Genomic DNA, 19,615 nt, shown 5'->3' with positions numbered 1-19,615 from the left:
GCAAACACAGTTGTACCCTTCATAAACTATTATTATTGCAACATTAACTTATTTTATGTCCATGTTTTAAAACTTGACAAATAATAAAGTCACAGAGAAGATCAACTGCAAGATCTGTCAGTGTAACGCATTCAGGTGCAGGCAGCTATAGCCTATGGGGCGGGACAGTTTCCTGCCTTCTGCAGAATGACGGCTTCAGCAGCCAATCAGGAGATATTTGCAACATCCTCATTTACTCAGGACAGACAGCCAGTTTGTGTGTTGTAAGGACTCATGGTGGAGTGAGGTACTGAAGCATTGTTATTCATTTTTTGTCGAGAGGTTATTATGTTCAATTTAGGTACCTCATGTGCTTTACAAATAGACTATTTGGTACCTGTACTTTGGCAAGTATTTGCATACAGAGGAATACAGTTCTTTGAATATAACTACAATACAGTATACTTACATTTTCTCTAAAACTGTAATGAGGCAATTATTTAACTCGGGTTCTCCAGCTCGGTCCCTAGGATCCCAAACATGTTTTCCAGGTCACCTGTGGATCTTTAGGATGTGACAGTTGGTCATACACCTGTGCCCCTGCACAGGTGTATCTGGAAAGTGTGTCCTGAGGATGAGAACCACTGATTTAATTAATACTGAATAATGTATAATCATATATTACAACCATGTGCTTAGAATTAGAAATGAGCCATGTTATATCAAAATAATGTGCAATGGAACTTTGTGCAGAAAAGGACATTTCAGAGGTGTAACAATATAATATCTGTGATATCTGATTTTTGCGTTGCCGTTTGAGTAAATAAAATGTATTAATAGAGCTGGGTTAACAATGATCAGTTCATGTTACTGTATGTCTGGTGAGTGGTTCTGCCATATTGTGGGAGGGGCATCTTGTGTTATGATTCTGCTATATGAAATGTTGGGAGACATGGATCAGCAATGTTAAGTGATAAGTATGAACATTTTCAATGTGCTAATCATACTTGTATATACAGTTGTGCTTGATGCCACAATCGTCTTGCATATATGTAATAAGAGCCTCATATTATGGTTTATCTCATTTTCAGGGTTGTGGCTGTTCTATGGGCAGGGCTACCAGTACCAACCCTTGAAAATATTTATTTAATAAGAACTAGAAATTAGAGAATAGAAAGATATTAAAAATTGAGCAGTAATATATTTGCTGAATTCCGAACTTGGTTGCAAAATTTTGCACATGTTGCCTTTAGGGAAGGGGAAGGAGGATGGGATGCCAACCCCCAGAGGGACATGGCACCCCCTAGTATGACATTACTATGCCTCCATGTAGTATGACCAGACCTACTTGTCTTTGCACTGGAACACCTTTTCACTTTGAAGGGTGCGGGGGAGCGAGGACACACTGAACACCAGGGAAACCTAAGGGACACAGCAGGGGGGGAGGAGGGGTGGGACAGAGTCAACAGGAAGCTGCCTCAGCAGCAGTGGGTGTTACAGGGTTGCTGCTATTTCCTAGTTGGAGAAAGGACCTCTGTGACGTATCCACCACGTGACTGCTGCAGGAGGCTGGACCGCTCCTGTGTTACCATCCACTAGGGCATAGAGAGGGGAATAAATATATTTGTTTTGCGAGCCACCGTGCCCGAAGCGTGGCGAGCGCGCGAGGGGACACTTTTGGTCCCCCGTTAGCATCCCCGCCCCTCCCCCTTTCGGGCCGGGTCACGTGGGTGTGACGTCACAGGTCCATCTGCGCTGTATAGTCTAGTCCTAACCGGAGTTACAGATGTCTCAGTCTGCGGCGTGGGGGGTTTGACAGACACACACTGGAAGCGTCAGGGGAATCCATAGGGCATGGCAGGTGTAGGGGGAAAAGTATCAGCTGACTCCACTAAAAGAGCAGCTTTTTCGGAAGTGATACTTTTGTTAATGAGGCAGGGTGAATGCCTTCAAACTGTTTTTTAAACTCGCAGCGAGTTTACAACATAATTATCACAAGTGATAATTGTCATAATGAATAGACCCCTTATTCCTTTCTTTTGCACCTTCTTTATCTATAATTATTTTTAACAGTTCACTTATCAGGATCCCAATTTAGGGGAAATTAATTATGGGGCATATGTATAAAGCTGATTTTTACATAACATTATGCAATGCATAATTTTATGTATTGTTGCTATGTACTAATAGCACAATGCAGGAGATTTCACCGAAATCTCCGGCAAAGTGCTAATTAGCACTTCAGATCGCAGTTCCCTATGTACTAAACTTCAAAAAACCGAAGCTTTTCAGAGTTCAGCCCCTATAGTTTACACCATCTTCAGATGATGTAAACTACTGTAAGCCTATGGAGGGTACAGGAGAGAGGTTTTTCGATTTCTCCCCCACAGCCTGCTCCGGAAGCTGACACTGTGCGCATATCCAGCGTCAGCTTACCATGGAGAAGCCTTTCACTTCAGTGCCAGGGATGTAGCTCGCAGGGACATCGATTACCACAACCGCTGTGCCTAAGAGTTTCCCTTGGTACATAGTGTGGGATATTTTCATTAAAAATGAAAATATTCCTGGCGAGATGGATACACAATAATCGTGGCAGTGACGCAATCATAAGTACATAGACCCCTATATGTTTTCAGGGATATCAATAAAGTATGAAGATTTAAATTAATATTAGTGGTCCATACTGCTCTATCTAAATAGAACTCTTGTTGTTTCTTTGTTGTGGCAATCGTGTATGTAAGTAAAAAGCTATGGGTGTAAAAGATGGTGAGCAGGAGGGCATGTGAAATGTTGGTGAGCAGATGTTCATGTGATGAACGAGATAATGTGCAGAATGGCATGTCAGGGACAAGTTGGGCATATGGGTATGTGCAGTGGCGTAACTTCATCCCAGGTGCCCGGAGGCAAGATAAATGTTGGTAAAAAAATAAAAATTAACCCCCCCCCCCAGCACCTATGCCAGCCCCAGCTGCCGCCGCCACCCCCTGTGCAGTTCCCCCAGTAGTGGACCCCCTGTTCAGTGCCCTCTGTAGAGGTCCCCCTATGCAGTGCCTGCCTTTGTAGAGCCCCCCAGTAATGGCCCCCTATGCAGTACCTCAAGTAGTTGTCCCCGTATGCAGTGCTTCCAGTAGTAAGGGCCCCTGTAGTGCCCCCAGTTGTAATGCCCTTGTTGTGTCCCCAGTAGTAATGCTCCCTGCAGTGCCCTAGTAGTAATGCCCCTTGAAGTGCCCCCAGTAGTAAGGGCCCCTGTAGTGCCCCCAGTTGTAATGCCCTTGTAGTGCCCCCAGTAGTAATGCGCCTTGAAGTGCCCCCAGTAGTAATGCGCCTTGAAGTGCCCCCAGTAGTAAGGGCCCCTGTAGTGCCCCCAGTTGTAGTGCTCCCAATAGTGACTCCAATAGTAAGCCCCCTGTAATGCCCCCAGTAGTAAGCCCCTGTAGTGCCCCCAGTAGTAAGCCCCTGTAGTGCCACCAGTAATGCCCCCTGTACTGCCCCCGTAGTGCCCGCAGTAGTAAGCCCCCAGTAGTAAGTCCCTGTAGTGCCCCCAGTAATGCCCCCTCTAGTAAGCCCCCTGTAGTGAGCACCGTACGCGCACACAAAAAATAAATAAATACTTACCTTAATCCCCCCTCCAGTGCTGCTGCCTTCCGTCCCCGGCGCCCGCTCCTCGGAACTATGGGAGTGACTTCATGATGTCATTCCCATAGTGCATTGTGGGGCCAGAGCTCAGGAGTGAGCTCCGGCTGCCGCTGGCGCCAGGGGGAGGGAGGGAAGAAGGAGCGGGCGCCCGCTAGTAACGCACTCAGCGGGCGCCCGGCAAATGGAGGGTGCAAGGGGTGCGACCGCACCCCTGCACCGCCCGTAGTTAAGCTACTGGAGGTGGAGCGCCAATCAGCGGCGCTCCTTCTCCATGCAGTGCCCGGAACTGCCGGGGGCAATGGAGCCAGGTGCCCCCATCAGGGCTGGCGCCCGGCTGCAAATGACTCTATTGTCTCCGGGAGTTCTGCCACTGGGTATGTGAGATAAAACAGTGTTCTCCCCAGAAAATATTTCCAGCCGGGTGGTATAATGAAGTAGCCGGGTGGGGCCTTCGCAATAATAAAATGTTGTAAACCCTGTTATAATGTTTTAAACAGTGCCGCCAGACTGGCCCCTTATTCAGTGTCCCCAGACTGGCCCCATATGCAGTTCCCCCAGACCGGCCCCATATGCAGTGCCCCCAGACTGGTCCCAGTCCAGAACTTACCTGAACATGATTGGCGGCGGCGCTCCCACTCCCTCCCTGTGACTGGATCTAGCAGGCGCGCAGAGTAAGTTCTTCATGTCGCGGGTGACATCATGATGTCACCCGCGCAGTGCATCACTGGGAACGCTGGCCTCTGAAGTGACCGGAGGCTTCTTTAGCCTCTGGTCGCTTCAGAGGCCAGCGTTCCACACCAGGAGGTGGAGGGTGACCGGGAATGCGGCGGGGGTACCGGGCGGTGGGCTGTTTCTGCCGGGCGATGCGCCCGCAGAAAACAGCCTCGGGAGAAGACTGTAAAAGTTGTTAGGCAGCACAGGGCATGTGATGAAAGTGGTCTTGGGTGAAAGTACAAGTGGTAAGCTAAAGCTTTGCCTAGGGTGCCGAGGAACCTTGCACCGGCCCTGCTTGTACTGCGACATACTGAGAGGCGTGCCATATAATTGAATTACATCCAAATGTAAACAAGCCCCAACAAAGTTAGTAAGATCTATTTGTTGATGTAAAAACACTGATACTTTTCAGGGCTTGCTCATGTATTGTGTTTTATAAGTGGTTCCATATAAGTGTCCAAGAGTAATCTTATCTGAAAATGCATATGGCCATATGGATCATTACGCCTTATAACCAATGCAGGGATATGACACGGATTATACATTTTGGGCGGAATTCAATTGTTTGCGGCCCCCTTCGCGCCCGACAGAGCTATTCAATTGTTGCTCCTGTCGGGCGCGATTAGCTGCCAGTGCCGTCATTTCAGCTCGCATCCCCCAGGGTGTGCAAGATAAAATGCGCAAAGTGACCCGTTTAGGCGCCCAAACGGCACTTTTCGCGATCGAGGCCAGCACTCGAGTGTAGCTGTACCCGATCAGCACGATAATCGGCATCAATTGAATAGCTTCTTGTGATCTCTCGTCACTTTAGACAGGAGATCGGGCGCGCTAAAACAATTAAATTCCGCCTTTTGAATGTATATATCTCTGATTTATTTTTTTCCCAAGTATATAACATCTACATAAAGGGGGTGGGGTGCAATCAGGGAGATTGCTAGGGGTAATTTACTAAGATGAGAGTTTTTAGAAGTGAGTTTTAGAAGAGATGTTGCCCATAGCAACCAATCAGATTCTAGCTATTATCTTCTAAAACAGGGCTGGTCATTAGGCTGCAGCAACTGGGATACGCTGGTCTCTGAAGTGAACAGAGACTAAAGAAGCCTCTGTTCTCTTCAGAGGCTAGCGTTCCCAGTAATGCATTGTGAGGGTGACGTCATGACGTCACCCACCATGTGAGGAGCCTGTGCGCTGGCTGGATCTAGTTAGATCCAGTCAGCGGCAGGCAGCCAGTGACTATGTGGGAGCGTGAAGAAAGGTAAGTGCATTACTGGAGGCACATCATAAGGGGCATTACTGGGGGCACAGCATAAGGGGCATTACAGGACGCACAGCATAAGGGGCATTACAGGAGGCACAGCATAAGGAGTATTACTGGGGGCACAGAATACGGAGCATTACTGGGGACACAGCATAAGGGGCACTGCATAAGGGGCATTATAGGAGGCACAGCATAAGGGGCACTACTGGGGGCATTGTGTATAAGGGGACTACTGTGTCATAACGTGAATGACGGAACTACTATGTGGTGTAATGTGAATAAGATTGTGCTGCTGAGTGTAGTAATTTGAATTGGGGATACAATGTGTGATTTCGGCAGGACAGACCCCACGTCCTTTGCTGTGAGGTCACGCCTCCTTTTTTCATACCACGCCCCCTTTTTCTGGCTTGGTAGAGCACAAAAGTTTTTTGTTTTAAAAGTAGATCACCGAGTCCAAAAGTCTGGCCACCCCTGTTCTAGAAGGTGCTAGTTAAATGTTAAGTAGAATGTGATTGGTTGCTATGGACAACATCTCTTTTCAAACTCACTTCTAAAAACTCTCACTTTAGAAAATTTACCCCCTAGACTCTTCTGGGAGTCAGGAAGATTGCTGTTTCAGGGAGTCTACCTGACAATCAGGTAGAGTTGGCAAGTATGGCAAGTATACTCCCTATGGAAAAGTACACACTTCTGTTGCCATTATAGAAGTCACTTCTAACAACATATTTCAAAAAAACTATGAATAACAGCACGATGGTGTGACCAAAAATAATATTCTTATCATATAACATATATTATAATATATTTTTTTAAGAATTTATATTATTGATAAGGGCACAGTTGTGCCCTTAAATTAAGGCTGAATCTAAAAAAACTGAATTCTCCCATAGAGAACTTCCGAGGGTGGGGCATGGTGTTTAAGGAGCTACACCTCAAAAGCTATTGGAAGTACGGAGCTGAAATTTGGCACAAGTGGGTAGAACTGTCGCTCAGTGCTGCATGTCAAATTTCAGGGCAAAAGCATAAAAAATTAGGATAAGTTCCAACTGTTAGTTTTTTTCTAACACTCTCAATTAGGACCACTTTTCTGCTGTTCTCTATGGGGGACTTGGGGTTTGTTTTATTAGATAGCTATTTTTTCAGGGTAGGTGCTTTTGGTGTTTAGGTAATTGAGAAAGTTACAGTTTTTAAACTATTACCTCACGAATCCGCCATTATAGAGATAGGAAGTTTCAACTTGTTGCACAGCCTCAGTAGGAGCCTCCAGCAGGTGTACTCACTGTGGCTTCACTTTGGTGCATCAAGATGGCTGGCCAGTGTGGGCGGTAGTGACTGTGAGCTTGGGGGAAGAAAGCGGCTGTTAGCTGCGGCTGGGACCCGGGGACAGTAGTGGGCGTTGCAGGCGGCAGGACCAGGGGGAGGTAGCAGCAGACAGATGCAGGCTCTGATCTGAAAGATCTGAGATACCTGCATCTGTGTATAAATAAACAAACACAGAAGTACGGACGGGATCAGTGAGACCGGTCTGTGCTTCTGTGTATGAAAAAGAAAACTTGTGTAAAATAAAAAAATGGCATGCGCACCCCAAAACAACAACCTGCACCGAACTTTGGAAACCCAGTACTGGTTGTGCCAAAATACGGGGGACAAATGACATAGGGGTCCCCTGTATTAAGCACAACCAGCACCAGGCTTTTCAGAACCAGTCCTGGTTGCCAAAATATGGGGAACAAATGATGTAGGGGTCCCCCGTATTCAGCGCAACCAGCACTGGGCTCTGAGTCGGTCCTGGTTTTGGAAATACAAGGGAAAAAACTGCATAGGGTACCCATATATTTACCAGAACCGGAACCGGACCCTTTCTAGCGGGGGGGGGGGTAATGCCACAGCCAGGGAAGCCCTTTCACCTGGCCCCCCAGCCGCAGCATCACCCCTGATCGCTAGCCAGCCCAGGCCGGGGAACTGGGGACCCCCCAATAAAGGGGTGCCCCTCTCCAGAGCGTCCCAGGCTGATAGCCCGAGGCTATCCCCGGCACCCCTGGCCACTGGGTGCCGGGTTGATTATGTAAAGTGTGGTGCAAGTAAAGAGTTCAAATATTGTCTTTTGCTGTGGAACTACAGTTCCCAGCAAAGCCTCCCCCGCATGCTGGTACTTGGAGACCACAAGTACCAGCATGCGGGGCATTACGAGCCGCTGATACCTGTAGTTCCACAGCAAAAGCAATATTAAAAAACCACAGAACACACACACCGTAGAAAGTAAAATTTTATTAAAACATACATGCACACACACTATCTCACATACTCACCTATGTATCCCTGTAGCCCATCGGTCCTCTTCTCCATGTAGTTGATCCAATGGTGTACCTGTAATAAAAATCCATACTCACCTCCATCTATGCGTGGATCAGGTCCTCTTCGTTCCAAAGTAGGCATCCAGGTTCTTGGCAAAAAAAAAAGACGAAATACGCGGGCCAGCGAACTTAAGTACTGTCCTGTAAGGACAGTGCTACCCGAATGAAAGCTCTGCCGCAAGATTTCAGTACAGAAATCCCGGTGCGGAGCGCTCATTGGCTGAATGAGGCGAGCCTTCCGCCTCTGAGCCAATGAGCGGTTCTCACCATTGACTTCAATGGTGAGAACCGAGCGTGCCCATTTACAAAATGGCACCTCGGTGCCATTTTTGAAATTCAAAGATGGCCGCCACGAGCCAATCACTGCTCGCGATGTCATCGCCCTGCCCCCTTGGCTGGCTTATATAAGCCAGTGCGAGGACACGGCACGGCAGTCTGTCGGCCGGGTGGCAGGAGAGAAGACCTGTCGAAGAAAGAAGACGCTGGGGAAGTCCTGGATGGGCGGCGGCCATGAAAACGAGCTTAAAGGCCGCTGTCCTCCAGGTGAAGACACAGCGGAAGTCCTGGGGGAAGCGGCAGCCATGAAAAAGAGCTTAGGCTACCGCCCCCCAGGTGAAGGTGCAGTAAAATAAAATGTTATAACAATCGGTATACTTGTTTTATTTTAATACCTTTAAACACCTTTTAACACCTTTTCACTTTGAAGGGTGCGGGGGAGCGAGGACACACTGAACACCAGGGAAACCTAAGGGACACAGCAGGGGGGGAGGAGGGGTGGGACAGAGTCAACGGGAAGCTGCCTCAGCAGCAGGGGGAGTTACAGGGTTGCTGCTATTTCCTAGTTGGAGAAAGGACCTCTGTGACGTATCCACCACGTGACTGCTGCAGGAGGCTGGACCGCTCCTGTGTTACCATCCACTAGGGCATAGAGGGGGAATAAATATTTGTTTTGCAAGCTACCGTGCCCGAAGCGTGGCGAGCGCACGAGGGGACACTTTTGGTCCCCCGTTAGCATCCCCGCCCCTCCCCCTTTCATGCCGGGTCACGTGGGTGTGACGTCACAGGTCCATCTGCGCTGTATAGTCTAGTCCTAACCGGAGTTACAGATGTCACAGTCTGCGGCGTGGGGGGTTTGACAGACACACACTGGAAGCGTCAGGGGAATCCATAGGGCATGGCAGGTGTAGGGGGAAAAGTTATCAGCTGACTCCACTAAAAGAGCAGCTTTTTCGGAAGTGATACTTTTGTTAATGAGGCATGGTGAATGCCTTCAAACTGTTTTTACTCGCAGCGAGTTTACAACATAATTATCACAAGTGATAATTGTCATAATGAATAGACCCCTTATTCCTTTCTTTTGCACCTTCTTTATCTATAATTATTTTTAACAGTTCACTTATCAGGATCCCAATTTAGGGGAAATTAATTATGGGGCATATGTATAAAGCTGATTTTTACATAACATTATGCAGTGCATAATTTTATGTATTGTTGCTATGTACTAATAGCACAATGCAGGAGATTTCACAGAAATCTCCGGCAAAGTGCTAATTAGCACTTCAGATCGCAGTCCCCTATGTACTAAACTTCAAAAAACCACAGCTTTTCAGAGTTCAGCCCCTATAGTTTACACCATCTTCAGATGGTGTAAACTACTGTAAGCCTATGGAGGGTACAGGAGAGAGGTTTTTCGATCTCTCCCCCACAGCCTGCTCCGGAAGCTGACACTGTTCGCATATCCAGCGTCAGCTTACCATGGAGAAGCCTTTCACTTCAGTGCCAGGGATGTAGCTCGCAGGGACATCGATTACCACAACCGCTGTGCCTAAGGTTTCCCTTGGTATATAGGGCCTGATTCAGAGCCGCTCGTTCGTAGTCAGACTATGTTGTACAACCACGCATGCGTCGGTGTAACAGTGCGCATGTGCGTACGTCTGATTGCGGTCATATTTCAGTCGATCGTAGACACAGCGAACAGGAAGTGACATGTCAAATGTGATGGACAGAACTGTCCGTTTTGGGGTGGTGACGTGGGTGGAGATGGAAAAACGCAGGCGTGTCGAGGCGTTTTTTGGGCGTACATAAATGATCTTATGCGAGCGCCAAATGTGAACGGAACAAGTGATATGTCACTGTCTGATCCAATTTCCATTAAGACTGCTCGCTCAGCTTGTGGTCTGGTATAGTCTACCGCAATGATGATGGTCTCTTCGTACTTCCCTGGTCTCATCGATGGTGTAGCGATTTATCAATTGAGGCCACGAAAACAATCAACTTTTAATTGCTAAACTGCTTGTAAGGTGTTTAGCAAATAGACCTTTTTTAGTAGCTAAAAACCGAACGCAGGTGAACTACTCAGCTGCTAATTTCTGGGTCATACAATCAATTAGCTAACAAATGTTTTGTTTTTTTTGTGGGCTTTTAAAATATTTGTAAGTGTTTCTTTTTTAGGGAAACAATATTGTACGCATGTTTGTTTTTTTTCATATTTTTTTTTTGGCCAAGAAACCAATCGTACTTTTGTTTTTTGCTAAGTGTTAATTAAAACTCATAAATTGTTTTTAACCCTTGTTTTTTTTTTAAATACTAAATGTTTCTATTTCCGTTGTATTGTTTGTAAGTTTGTTTGAGGGATTACCTTTTACCCAGTTTTTGAATAAATCAACAATAGAATTTTGCAGATTTTGAACATAATTTTATTAAATGAATGTGTCCATTTTTTTTTCGTAAAGATATTTATTTTAAGGTAACAAAATTTTTAAATGATTTTGGCCACACAAAAACAAAATAAGTGGCATTTGAACTAAAAAAAATAAATAAAAACAATTCACAAGAAAGGAGAGGGAGGTTTTTGGCATGAAGGAATATGGGGCAAACACAGAAATGGATTGTGGGGAAATTAGCCAGTGCTGTCATCGCCTTTTAGGCCGTTTGGCCGGGGGTTGGAGGGAGCCTGAACGGGTCCGGGATCTCCTTTGGCTGGCCTGGCCAGAGGCAGATGTTGTGGCCTCTGGACTAGGCATAGGGCTAGGCACATTTGGAGGGATGGCTGTTGTTGTGCCAGAGGTGGAGGGTCCTGATGTTCCGGCAGGAAGGGAGGCCGGCTCCAACATGTGCTGGCGAACGAGCTGCTCCTGGGCATTTGCAATTCTCACGTTGGCCGCAGCAGTTTGCTCCAGGGCGTCCGCCACCCGTAGCAGATTGGCGTCCATCCTCAGCAGAATCTCGGTGTGCTGATCCGATTTAACATTGAGATCAGTGAAGAAGGCCACTGCCTGCGAGGGGGAATGCCCTAGACTGTCTGCCACAGGGTCCCCAGCCGGATCTACTGCTTCCTCCCCTGCAGAGCCAGAAGAAATTCTGCGGCCAAAGCTTACCTCTGGAGCAGACTCATCCGCCTGTGTCTCTGTGAGAAAAAAGAGAAAAGAGTAAAATTATAATCTAGATATTTTACAAAACACATTTCTGAGTTGTTAAAATTACAACATTTACCTGGGGCAACATGAGGAGCCGCAAAGTCTGGCATATCAGTATCCATGTTTGACACGCCCAACACCTCCTCATCCTGCACACACCCCTGTGCCAGCTCCTCCAAATCTGTGAGCTCAAGTGACACAGGGGTGGGACCCCCACCTGTCCCCCCTGCATGGCTAGCCCTATCAGCCAGTTTTAGTTTAAGCCGATATTTGAAGTCGCTCCATCTGTTGGTTAAAAAGTTGGCATTATTACTGCAGTATTTGGACCTGTAAACACTTTTTAGTCAAATGTAGTTTTTACTTACTGGCGTTTGACCTCCCGGGTTGAACGTGCAAACTCACCACCCCATTGACAGCACTGGCTATGTCGTCCCACAGTTTCCATCTCTGGGTTGCACCCATATTCCTTGGTGTCTGTGCCAGGTTGTCATTGCACATTTCATCCGAAACCTCCATCTCCTTCCTTGTGAATTGTGGCTGCCTTTTTTTTTTTTTCTATTTATACACCTCCATCATTTTATTAAAATGCCATTGGATATGGGTTCCCTTAATGTGGTGAAGGATAAATTTTACCAAATTGCTGGCTTCCCACACATCATAGGGGTTGTGGATGGCACACACATACCACTTCAGCCTCCAGCAAGGCTGGAGGCTATATTTAGGAACCGAAAGCACTTCCATTCGATTAATGTAATGGTGGTATGTGATGCCTCCCTCCAGATCCTGTCCCTCAATGCCAAATTCCCAGGCAGTGCACATGATTCCTTCGTCATCCGGCAATCAGGGATTTGGCACAAATTAAACAACCTACAAGCTGGTGATGCATGGCTTCTGGGTAAGTTGACACCTTCTGTTGAAACCAATGCAAAGCTTGGTACACAATGGTCCTGATGTTGTTTTTTATATTTTCACAGGAGACAGTGGTTACCCTTGCACGCCCTGGCTGCTCACTACTTAATTTGGTTCCCACACCAGGGCCACAAAGTCAGTATAATTCCGCACTTACAGCCACCAGGCAGGTGGTGGAGCGCTGTATCGGCCATTGGTGTCCCAATGCAGCCAGAGGATGTCTTGCCTGCGGATGGCCCCCCCGAGGTTGGTCGGAGGTCAGTATGTGGGGGGGCCATACGCGATCAAATTGTTGCCCGGTTTTTTAGGTAATTATTTCAACAAATTAATTTAATTGACACAATGTACACATGTATTTTTTTAATGTACACTTTTAACTTTTTTTTTTTATTCCCTAAAATGACCATAAAAATCCTTGCTTACTACCTGATCAACACAAATGACTTTATGTGGACACATTGGATATAACTTCGGAAACAATGATTTCCTCTCCTCATTTGTGGATTCATGTTGGCATGCTACTTCAACAAACAGTTCCTGATTTTTTTTTTATATTTTGGGTTTTTGGAATTTTTTGGACTTTTGTGTGTGTTTTAACTGTGTGAGTTTGTTTTGACAATTCACTTGGTGTTTATTATTTGTGTGCAATAAATTTATATTTTTTCATTAAATAAACATTTCCTTCGTAAATTACAAACAAGTGAAACCTGTTCCAAAAAATGCAAACATGCTTAATGCATAACACTGTAATGTATTAATCTCTAAACTTTTGTACCCTGCTTTGTTGCTAAAAACAAACACCAAAGGTATTATGGTGAATCAGTATGTTTACAATTCTAGGCCTAAGCAGGTTGCTTTAATTTTTACATTACCCCAAAAAATAATTAGACTATTTTTGACGTTAATTCTAAAAACCTATTGGTATTGTTATGTGTTTAATGTGCAAGCTTACATACTTACTTGACCTTTCTACAAACAAATTGTCATTACTTAAAAACACAGGGACAAATAGTAGACTTATGTAAGGTTCAACAATCTAAGGGCCTGATTCAGAGCCGGTCGCTATTTCCTCTCGCTCGTCCAGAAAATAGGGGTGGCTATTCAAATGAACCGTTCGCTGTTTGCGGTCTGTTCACGCCTCTATGTCTGAACGAGCGAACAAAACTTGCAGTCGTTTTTTGGGAAACTACGCCCCCTGGCCGCTCGCATCCTACGTCATGTCCGCTATTTATTAGATTAATCGAGTACTTCGACCAGGGTATGAGCTGCTCGCTATTCTTGTGGTTGGTATTTGCTACCACAATTTTGTGAGCAGTTCTGGCTATAAAATAACCCAGTAACGTGCTCAATGACGCTGCTGTTTTAATTATGCACACCCATAAAACGCCCGTTTTGACCTTTAAGCACGCCTGCGATCGGATCTCCACTCCCCGTTTTCAAGCACCTTCCCCTGTTACCACCCACATACGCCTCTTTCTGTCACTCAAATTATCAGGCATTCGCTATTTTGCGAGCACATGAATTTCGACCGCACTGACTGGTTCGCGCATGTGTATAACGATCCGTACGAATGCGCAGTTGGGCAAACATCGCTCGGAGCGAACGAGTGGCTCTGAATCAGGCCCTAAGATTTACAGACAAGCAATGAGACTTAAATAAATCAAAATTAAACTTTATTTTTATTTTTCTTTGGGGTATAACGTTAAAAACGTATTGGTGCAGGATCGCCAAAAGGTGGTCCAAGGCCACCAGCATGCCAATTACATGGCCCCGGAGTTCAGACAAGTCTCCTACAATGGCCTCGTTACGCCTCTGGGCCTCTGGGGATAAAAAATGTGAGGGTTACTAAAATGACGCCTTCATTTAGAATGTTCAAAGCCCCCAAAAATTCTGCCGATAACAAAAGAACATCAGTTACAAAAACCTGTCCTAAAAAAAAGGAATGCAAAACGAAAAGATTTACAACAAATAAGGGGCCAAAAAGTAGAAATAACCAAAAAAAACATGTCTTAAACCTAAGCAAAATGACGACATTTGTTGGTACCGTAAACAAGAAAGACACAAGTGGGAGTGTTTGGACATGTGTCATATGTGTAAGGGGAAAACATCCTTGACATTGTTTCACAAAAATATATTTAAAAAACATTTGAACTACTTTACTATTTTGAACTGCACAGACAAAAGGACAACATCAACCAAATTAATTTACAAATTAAAATTCAAAAATAAAAAACAAAACATAGTTTACAATGTAAACATACCAGCCACTGGGCCTGGAGCCACGAAATCCTCATCTGAGGTGATCCAGTGGCTAATTGAAGAAGGGGTTATGGCTGAGGGAGTTGAGGGTGTGGAAAAGTGAGGTGGGGTTTGAGGGGAGGGGGAAGTTGGAGGGATGGTCAGGTGAGGAGAGGGAGGGGATTGAAGTTCGGGGTGGAGGGGGAATTTGGGGAAGAGTGGGCAGGGGATGTTTGGGTGGGAGTGGGGGATAGGGGACGAGCCACACGTCGGTGCCGTCTGACTATCCGCTCTGGCCATAAAAGATGGAGAAAAACAATTTAAATAACATTGTTTTTTTTTTTTTCAATTTGCATTAAACTAATATAAAGGGATATACTGTAAACAAGCACACGCAGGTATGACCAAAATAAAAATAAAAAAATTATAAACATACACAGAAACACTTGCAGATCCGACCACCTGCATTCCAACTGCCCTATATTTCGGCGATAGCCGAGGGAACACAGGCGGTGGCGCACCTCCGCGTAGGCCCTCCGTTTTTGTATATTGGTGATGGGGTGCGGCTGGTTGGTAATGCGCTCGTCCATCACTTCTGTAAGCACCATTAGCTCACGCCTACAGAAAGCGTGGGCTCTCATGATGGCAATGATTTTTTTTACACAAAACAGTTTTGATAAAGGACCTAGAAAAAATTTGATTGGCTAATGTACTTTGTAAATTAACAGAAACAATTCTATTGGTTAGTGTATGAGTCATGTGACCTACACCCTCACAAATATAATGTGAGTTATGATAGGCTTGATGCAGTGACATGCGTAAGCTAATTTAAATTTACACAAAAACCCCCCCCCAAAAAACTGCATTTATAAAAAAAACTACACCATTACTAGCATTCAAACAAACTTTTAAATTCGAAAAACTATCCCCTTGGTCAAACCGTACGTATTCTGCGGAAGAAATGACACACACTAACAAGAATAAAGTTTATTGACATTGAAAAAGAAAACAGGATTGCAAACATGTGAATAACAATTAAGGTAATTAATATAGTGATTGCCAGTAATCGATTCAAGTATGTTTGCAGAATGAAATAGCAGGCAATCGAAAACTGACAGGGCCACTTCCGGAATTTACTTGTCCGAGCGCTCCCTGCAACCAAAGAGGAGACGGACGCTCGCTATTTTGAACGAACGCAAGCTAGAGGAGGGGTTGGGAGAATATGGGGCGGAAGGTTAGCTACGAGCGAACATACGAGCGATCGCTTGGATTTAAATATTTCCGCTCGTACGGCGGACGAGCGATCGGCCACTTGCGTCCGGCTCTGAATCAGGCACATAGTGTGGGATATTTTCATTAAAAATGAAAATAATCCTGGCGAGATGGATACACAATAATCGTGGCAGTGTCGCGATCATAAGTACATAGACCCCTATATGTTTTAGATTTAAATTAATATTAGTGGTCCATACTGCTCTATCTAAATAGAACTCTTGTTGTTTCTTTGTTGTGGCAATAGTGTATGTAAGTAAAAAGCTATGGGAGTAAAAGATGGTGAGCAGGAGGGCATGTGAAATGTCGGTGAGCAGATGTTCATGTGATGAACGAGATAATGTGCAGAATGGCATGTCAGGGACAAGTTGGGCATATGGGTATGTGCAGTGGCGTAACTTCATCCCAGGTGCCCGGAGGCAAGATAAATGTTGGTAAAAAAATTTAAATTAACCCCCCCCCCCAGCACCTATGCCAGCTGCCACCGCCGCCCCCTGTGCAGTTCCCCCAGTAGTGGTCCCCCTGTTCAGTGCCCTCTGTAGAGGTCCCCCTATGCAGTGCCTGCCTATGTAGAGCCCCCCAGTAATGGCCCCCTATGCAGTACCTCCAGTAGTTGTCCCCGTATGCAGTGCCCCAAGTAGTAAGGGCCCCTGTAGTGCCCCCAGTTGTAATGCCCTTGTAGTGCCCCCAGTAGTAATGCTTCCTGCAGTGCCCCAGTAGTAATGCCCCTTGAAGTGCCCCCAGTAGTAAGGGCCCCTGTAGTGCCCCCAGTTGTAATGCCCTTGTAGTGCCCCCAGTAGTAATGCTTCCTGCAGTGCCCCAGTAGTAATGCCCCTTGAAGTGCCCCCAGTAGTAAGGGCCCCTGTAGTGCCCCCAGTTGTAGTGCTCCCAATAGTGACCCCTGTAGTAAGCCCCCTGTAGTGACCCCTGTAGTAAGCCCCTGTAGTGCCCCCAGTAGTAAGCCCCCTGTAGTGCCCCCATAGTGCCCGCAGTAGTAAGCCCCCTCTAGTAAGCCCCCTGTAGTGAGCACCGTACGCGCACACAAAAAATAAATAAATACTTACCTTAATCCCCGCTCCAGTGCTGCTGCCTTCCGTCCCCGGCGCCCGCTCCTCGGAACTCTGGGAGTGACTTCATGACGTCATTCCCATAGTGCATTGGGGGGCCGGAACTCAGGAGTGAGCTCCGGCTGCCGCTGGCGCCAGGGGGAGAGAGGGAAGAAGGAGCGGGCGCCCGCTGGTAACACACTCAGCGGGCGCCCGGCAAATGGAGGGTGCAAGGGGTGCGACCGCACCCCTGCACCGCCCGTAGTTAAGCTACTGGAGGTGGAGCGCCAATCAGCAGCATTCCTTCTCCATGCAGTGCCCGGAACTGCCGGGGGCAATGGAGCCAGGTGCCCCCATCAGGGCTGGCGCCCGGCTGCAAATGACTCTATTGTCTCCGGGAGTTCCGCCACTGGGTATGTGAGATAAAACAGTGTTCTCCCCAGAAAATATTTCCAGCCGTGTGGTATAAAGAAGTAGCCGGGTGGGGCCTTCGCAATAATTAAATGTTGTAAACCCTGCTATAATGTTTTAAACAGTGCCCCCAGACTGGCCCCTTATGCAGTGCCCCCAGACTGGCCCCTTATGCAGTGCCCCCAGACTGGCCCCTTATGCAGTGCCCCCAGACTGGCCCCTTATGCAGTGCCCCCAGACTGGCCCCTTATTCAGTGCCCCCAGACTGGCCCCTTATTCAGTGCCCCCAGACTGGCCCCTTATTCAGTGCCCCCAGACTGGCCCCTTATTCAGTGCCCCCAGACTGGCCCCTTATTCAGTGCCCCCAGACTGGCCCCTTATTCAGTGCCCCCAGACTGGCCCCTTATTCAGTGCCCCCAGACTGGCCCCTTATTCAGTGCCCCCAGACTGGCCCCTTATTCAGTGCCCTCAGACTGGCCCCTTATTCAGTGCCCCCAGACTGGCCCCTTATTCAGTGCCCCCAGACTGGCCCCTTATTCAGTGCCCCCAGACTGGCCCCTTATTCAGTGCCCCCAGACTGGCCCCATATGCAGTGCCCCCAGACCGGCCCCATATGCAGTGCCCCCAGACCGGCCCCATATGCAGTTCCCCCAGACCGGCCCCATATGCAGTGCCCCCAGACTGGTTCTAGCCCAGAACTTACCTGAACATGATTGGTGGCGGCGCTCCCACTCCCTCGCTGTGACTGGATCTAGCAGGCGCGCAGAGTAAGCTCTTCATGTCGCGGGTGACGTCATGATGTCACCTGCGCAGTGCATCACTGGGAACGCTGGCCTCTGAAGTGACCGGAGGCTTCTTTAGCCTCTGGTCGCTTCAGCGGCCAGCGTTCCACACCAGGAGGTGGAGGGTGACCGGGAATGCGGCGGGGGTACCGGGCGGTGGGCTGCTTCTGCCGGGCGATGCGCCCGCAGAAAACAGCCTCTGGAGAACACTGTAAAAGTTGTTAGGCAGCACAGGGCATGTGATGAAAGTGGTCTTGGGTGAAAGTACAAGTGGTAAGCTAAAGCTTTGCCTAGGGTGCCGAGGAACCTTGCACCGGCCCTGCTTGTACTGCGACATACTGAGAGGCGTGCCATATAATTGAATTATATCCAAATGTAAACAAGCCCCAACAAAGTTAGTAAGATCTATTTGTTGATGTAAAAACACTGATACTTTTCAGGGCTTGCTCATGTATTGTGTTTTATAAGTGGTTCCATATAAGTGTCCAAGAGAAATCTTATGTGAAACTGCATATGGCCATATGGATCATTACGCCTTATAACCAATGCAGGGATATGACACGGATTATACATTTTGGGCGGAATTCAATTGTTTGCGGCCCCCTTCGCGCCCGACAGAGCTATTCAATTGTTGCTCCTGTCGGGCGCGATTAGCTGCCAGTGCCGTCATTTCAGCTCGCATCCCCCAGGGTGTGCAAGATAAAATGCGCAAAGTGACCCGTTTAGGCGCCCAAACGGCACTTTTCGCGATCGAGGCCAGCACCCGGGTGTAGCTGTACCCGATCAGCACGATAATCGGCATCAATTGAATAGCTTCCTGTGATCTCTCGTCACTTTAGACAGGAGATTGGGCACGCTAAAACAATTAAATTCCGCCTTTTGAATGTATATATCTCTGATTTATTTTTTCCCAAGTATATAACATCTACATAAAGGGGGTGGGGTGCAATCAGGGAGATTGCTAGGGGTAATTTACTAAGATGAGAGTTTTTAGAAGTGAGTTTTAGAAGAGATGTTGCCCACAGCAACCAATCAGATTCTAGCTATTATCTTCTAGAACAGGGCTGGCCATTAGGCTGCAGCAACTGGGATACGCTGGTCTCTGAAGTGAACAGAGACTAAAGAAGCCTCTGTTCTCTTCAGAGGCTAGCGTTCCCAGTAATGCATTGTGAGGGTGACGTCATGATGTCACCCACCATGTGAGGAGCCTGTGCGCTGGCTGGATCTAGTTAGATCCAGTCAGCGGCAGGCAGCCAGCGACTATGTGGGAGCGTGAAGAAAGGTAAGTGCATTACTGGGGGCACAGCATAAGGGGCATTACTGGGGGCACAGCATAAGGGGCATTACTGGGGGCACAGCATAAGGGGCATTACTGGAGGCACAGCATAAGGGGCATTACAGGAGGCACAGAATAAGGAGCATTACTGGGGACACAGCATAAGGGGCACTGCATAAGGGGCATTATAGGAGGCACAGCATAAGGGGCACTACTGGGGGCATTGTGTATAAGGGGACTACTGTGTCATAATGTGAATGACAGAACTACTATGTGGTGTAATGTGAATAAGATTGTGCTGCTGAGTGTAGTAATTTGAATTGG

General features: G+C 47.1%; 1 protein-coding gene across 2 annotated transcripts in view; it reads left to right on the top strand.

Moving 5' to 3' along the window:
• The window catches only part of TRAF3IP3 (TRAF3 interacting protein 3), a 108,064-nt gene that overhangs the window by 8,047 nt on the left and 80,402 nt on the right, over positions 1-19,615 (top strand). Inside the window, exon 1 of one of the 2 annotated variants that reach the window (XM_088475434.1) lies at positions 214-286. The exons of the other annotated variant lie outside the window; for it this stretch is intronic. The gene's annotated coding sequence lies outside the window, so the exon portion shown is untranslated. Of the gene's footprint in view, positions 1-213; positions 287-19,615 lie in introns of those variants that run through there. 2 annotated transcript variants of the gene reach the window in all.

Source organism: Taudactylus pleione, unplaced genomic scaffold, assembly GCF_031769625.1.
Source record: "Taudactylus pleione unplaced genomic scaffold, aTauple2 ptg000172l, whole genome shotgun sequence".
Classification (NCBI taxonomy): domain Eukaryota; kingdom Metazoa; phylum Chordata; class Amphibia; order Anura; family Myobatrachidae; genus Taudactylus; species Taudactylus pleione.
Note: the sequence above shows the minus strand (reverse complement) of the source record. Positions and strands in the feature narration are given on the sequence as shown.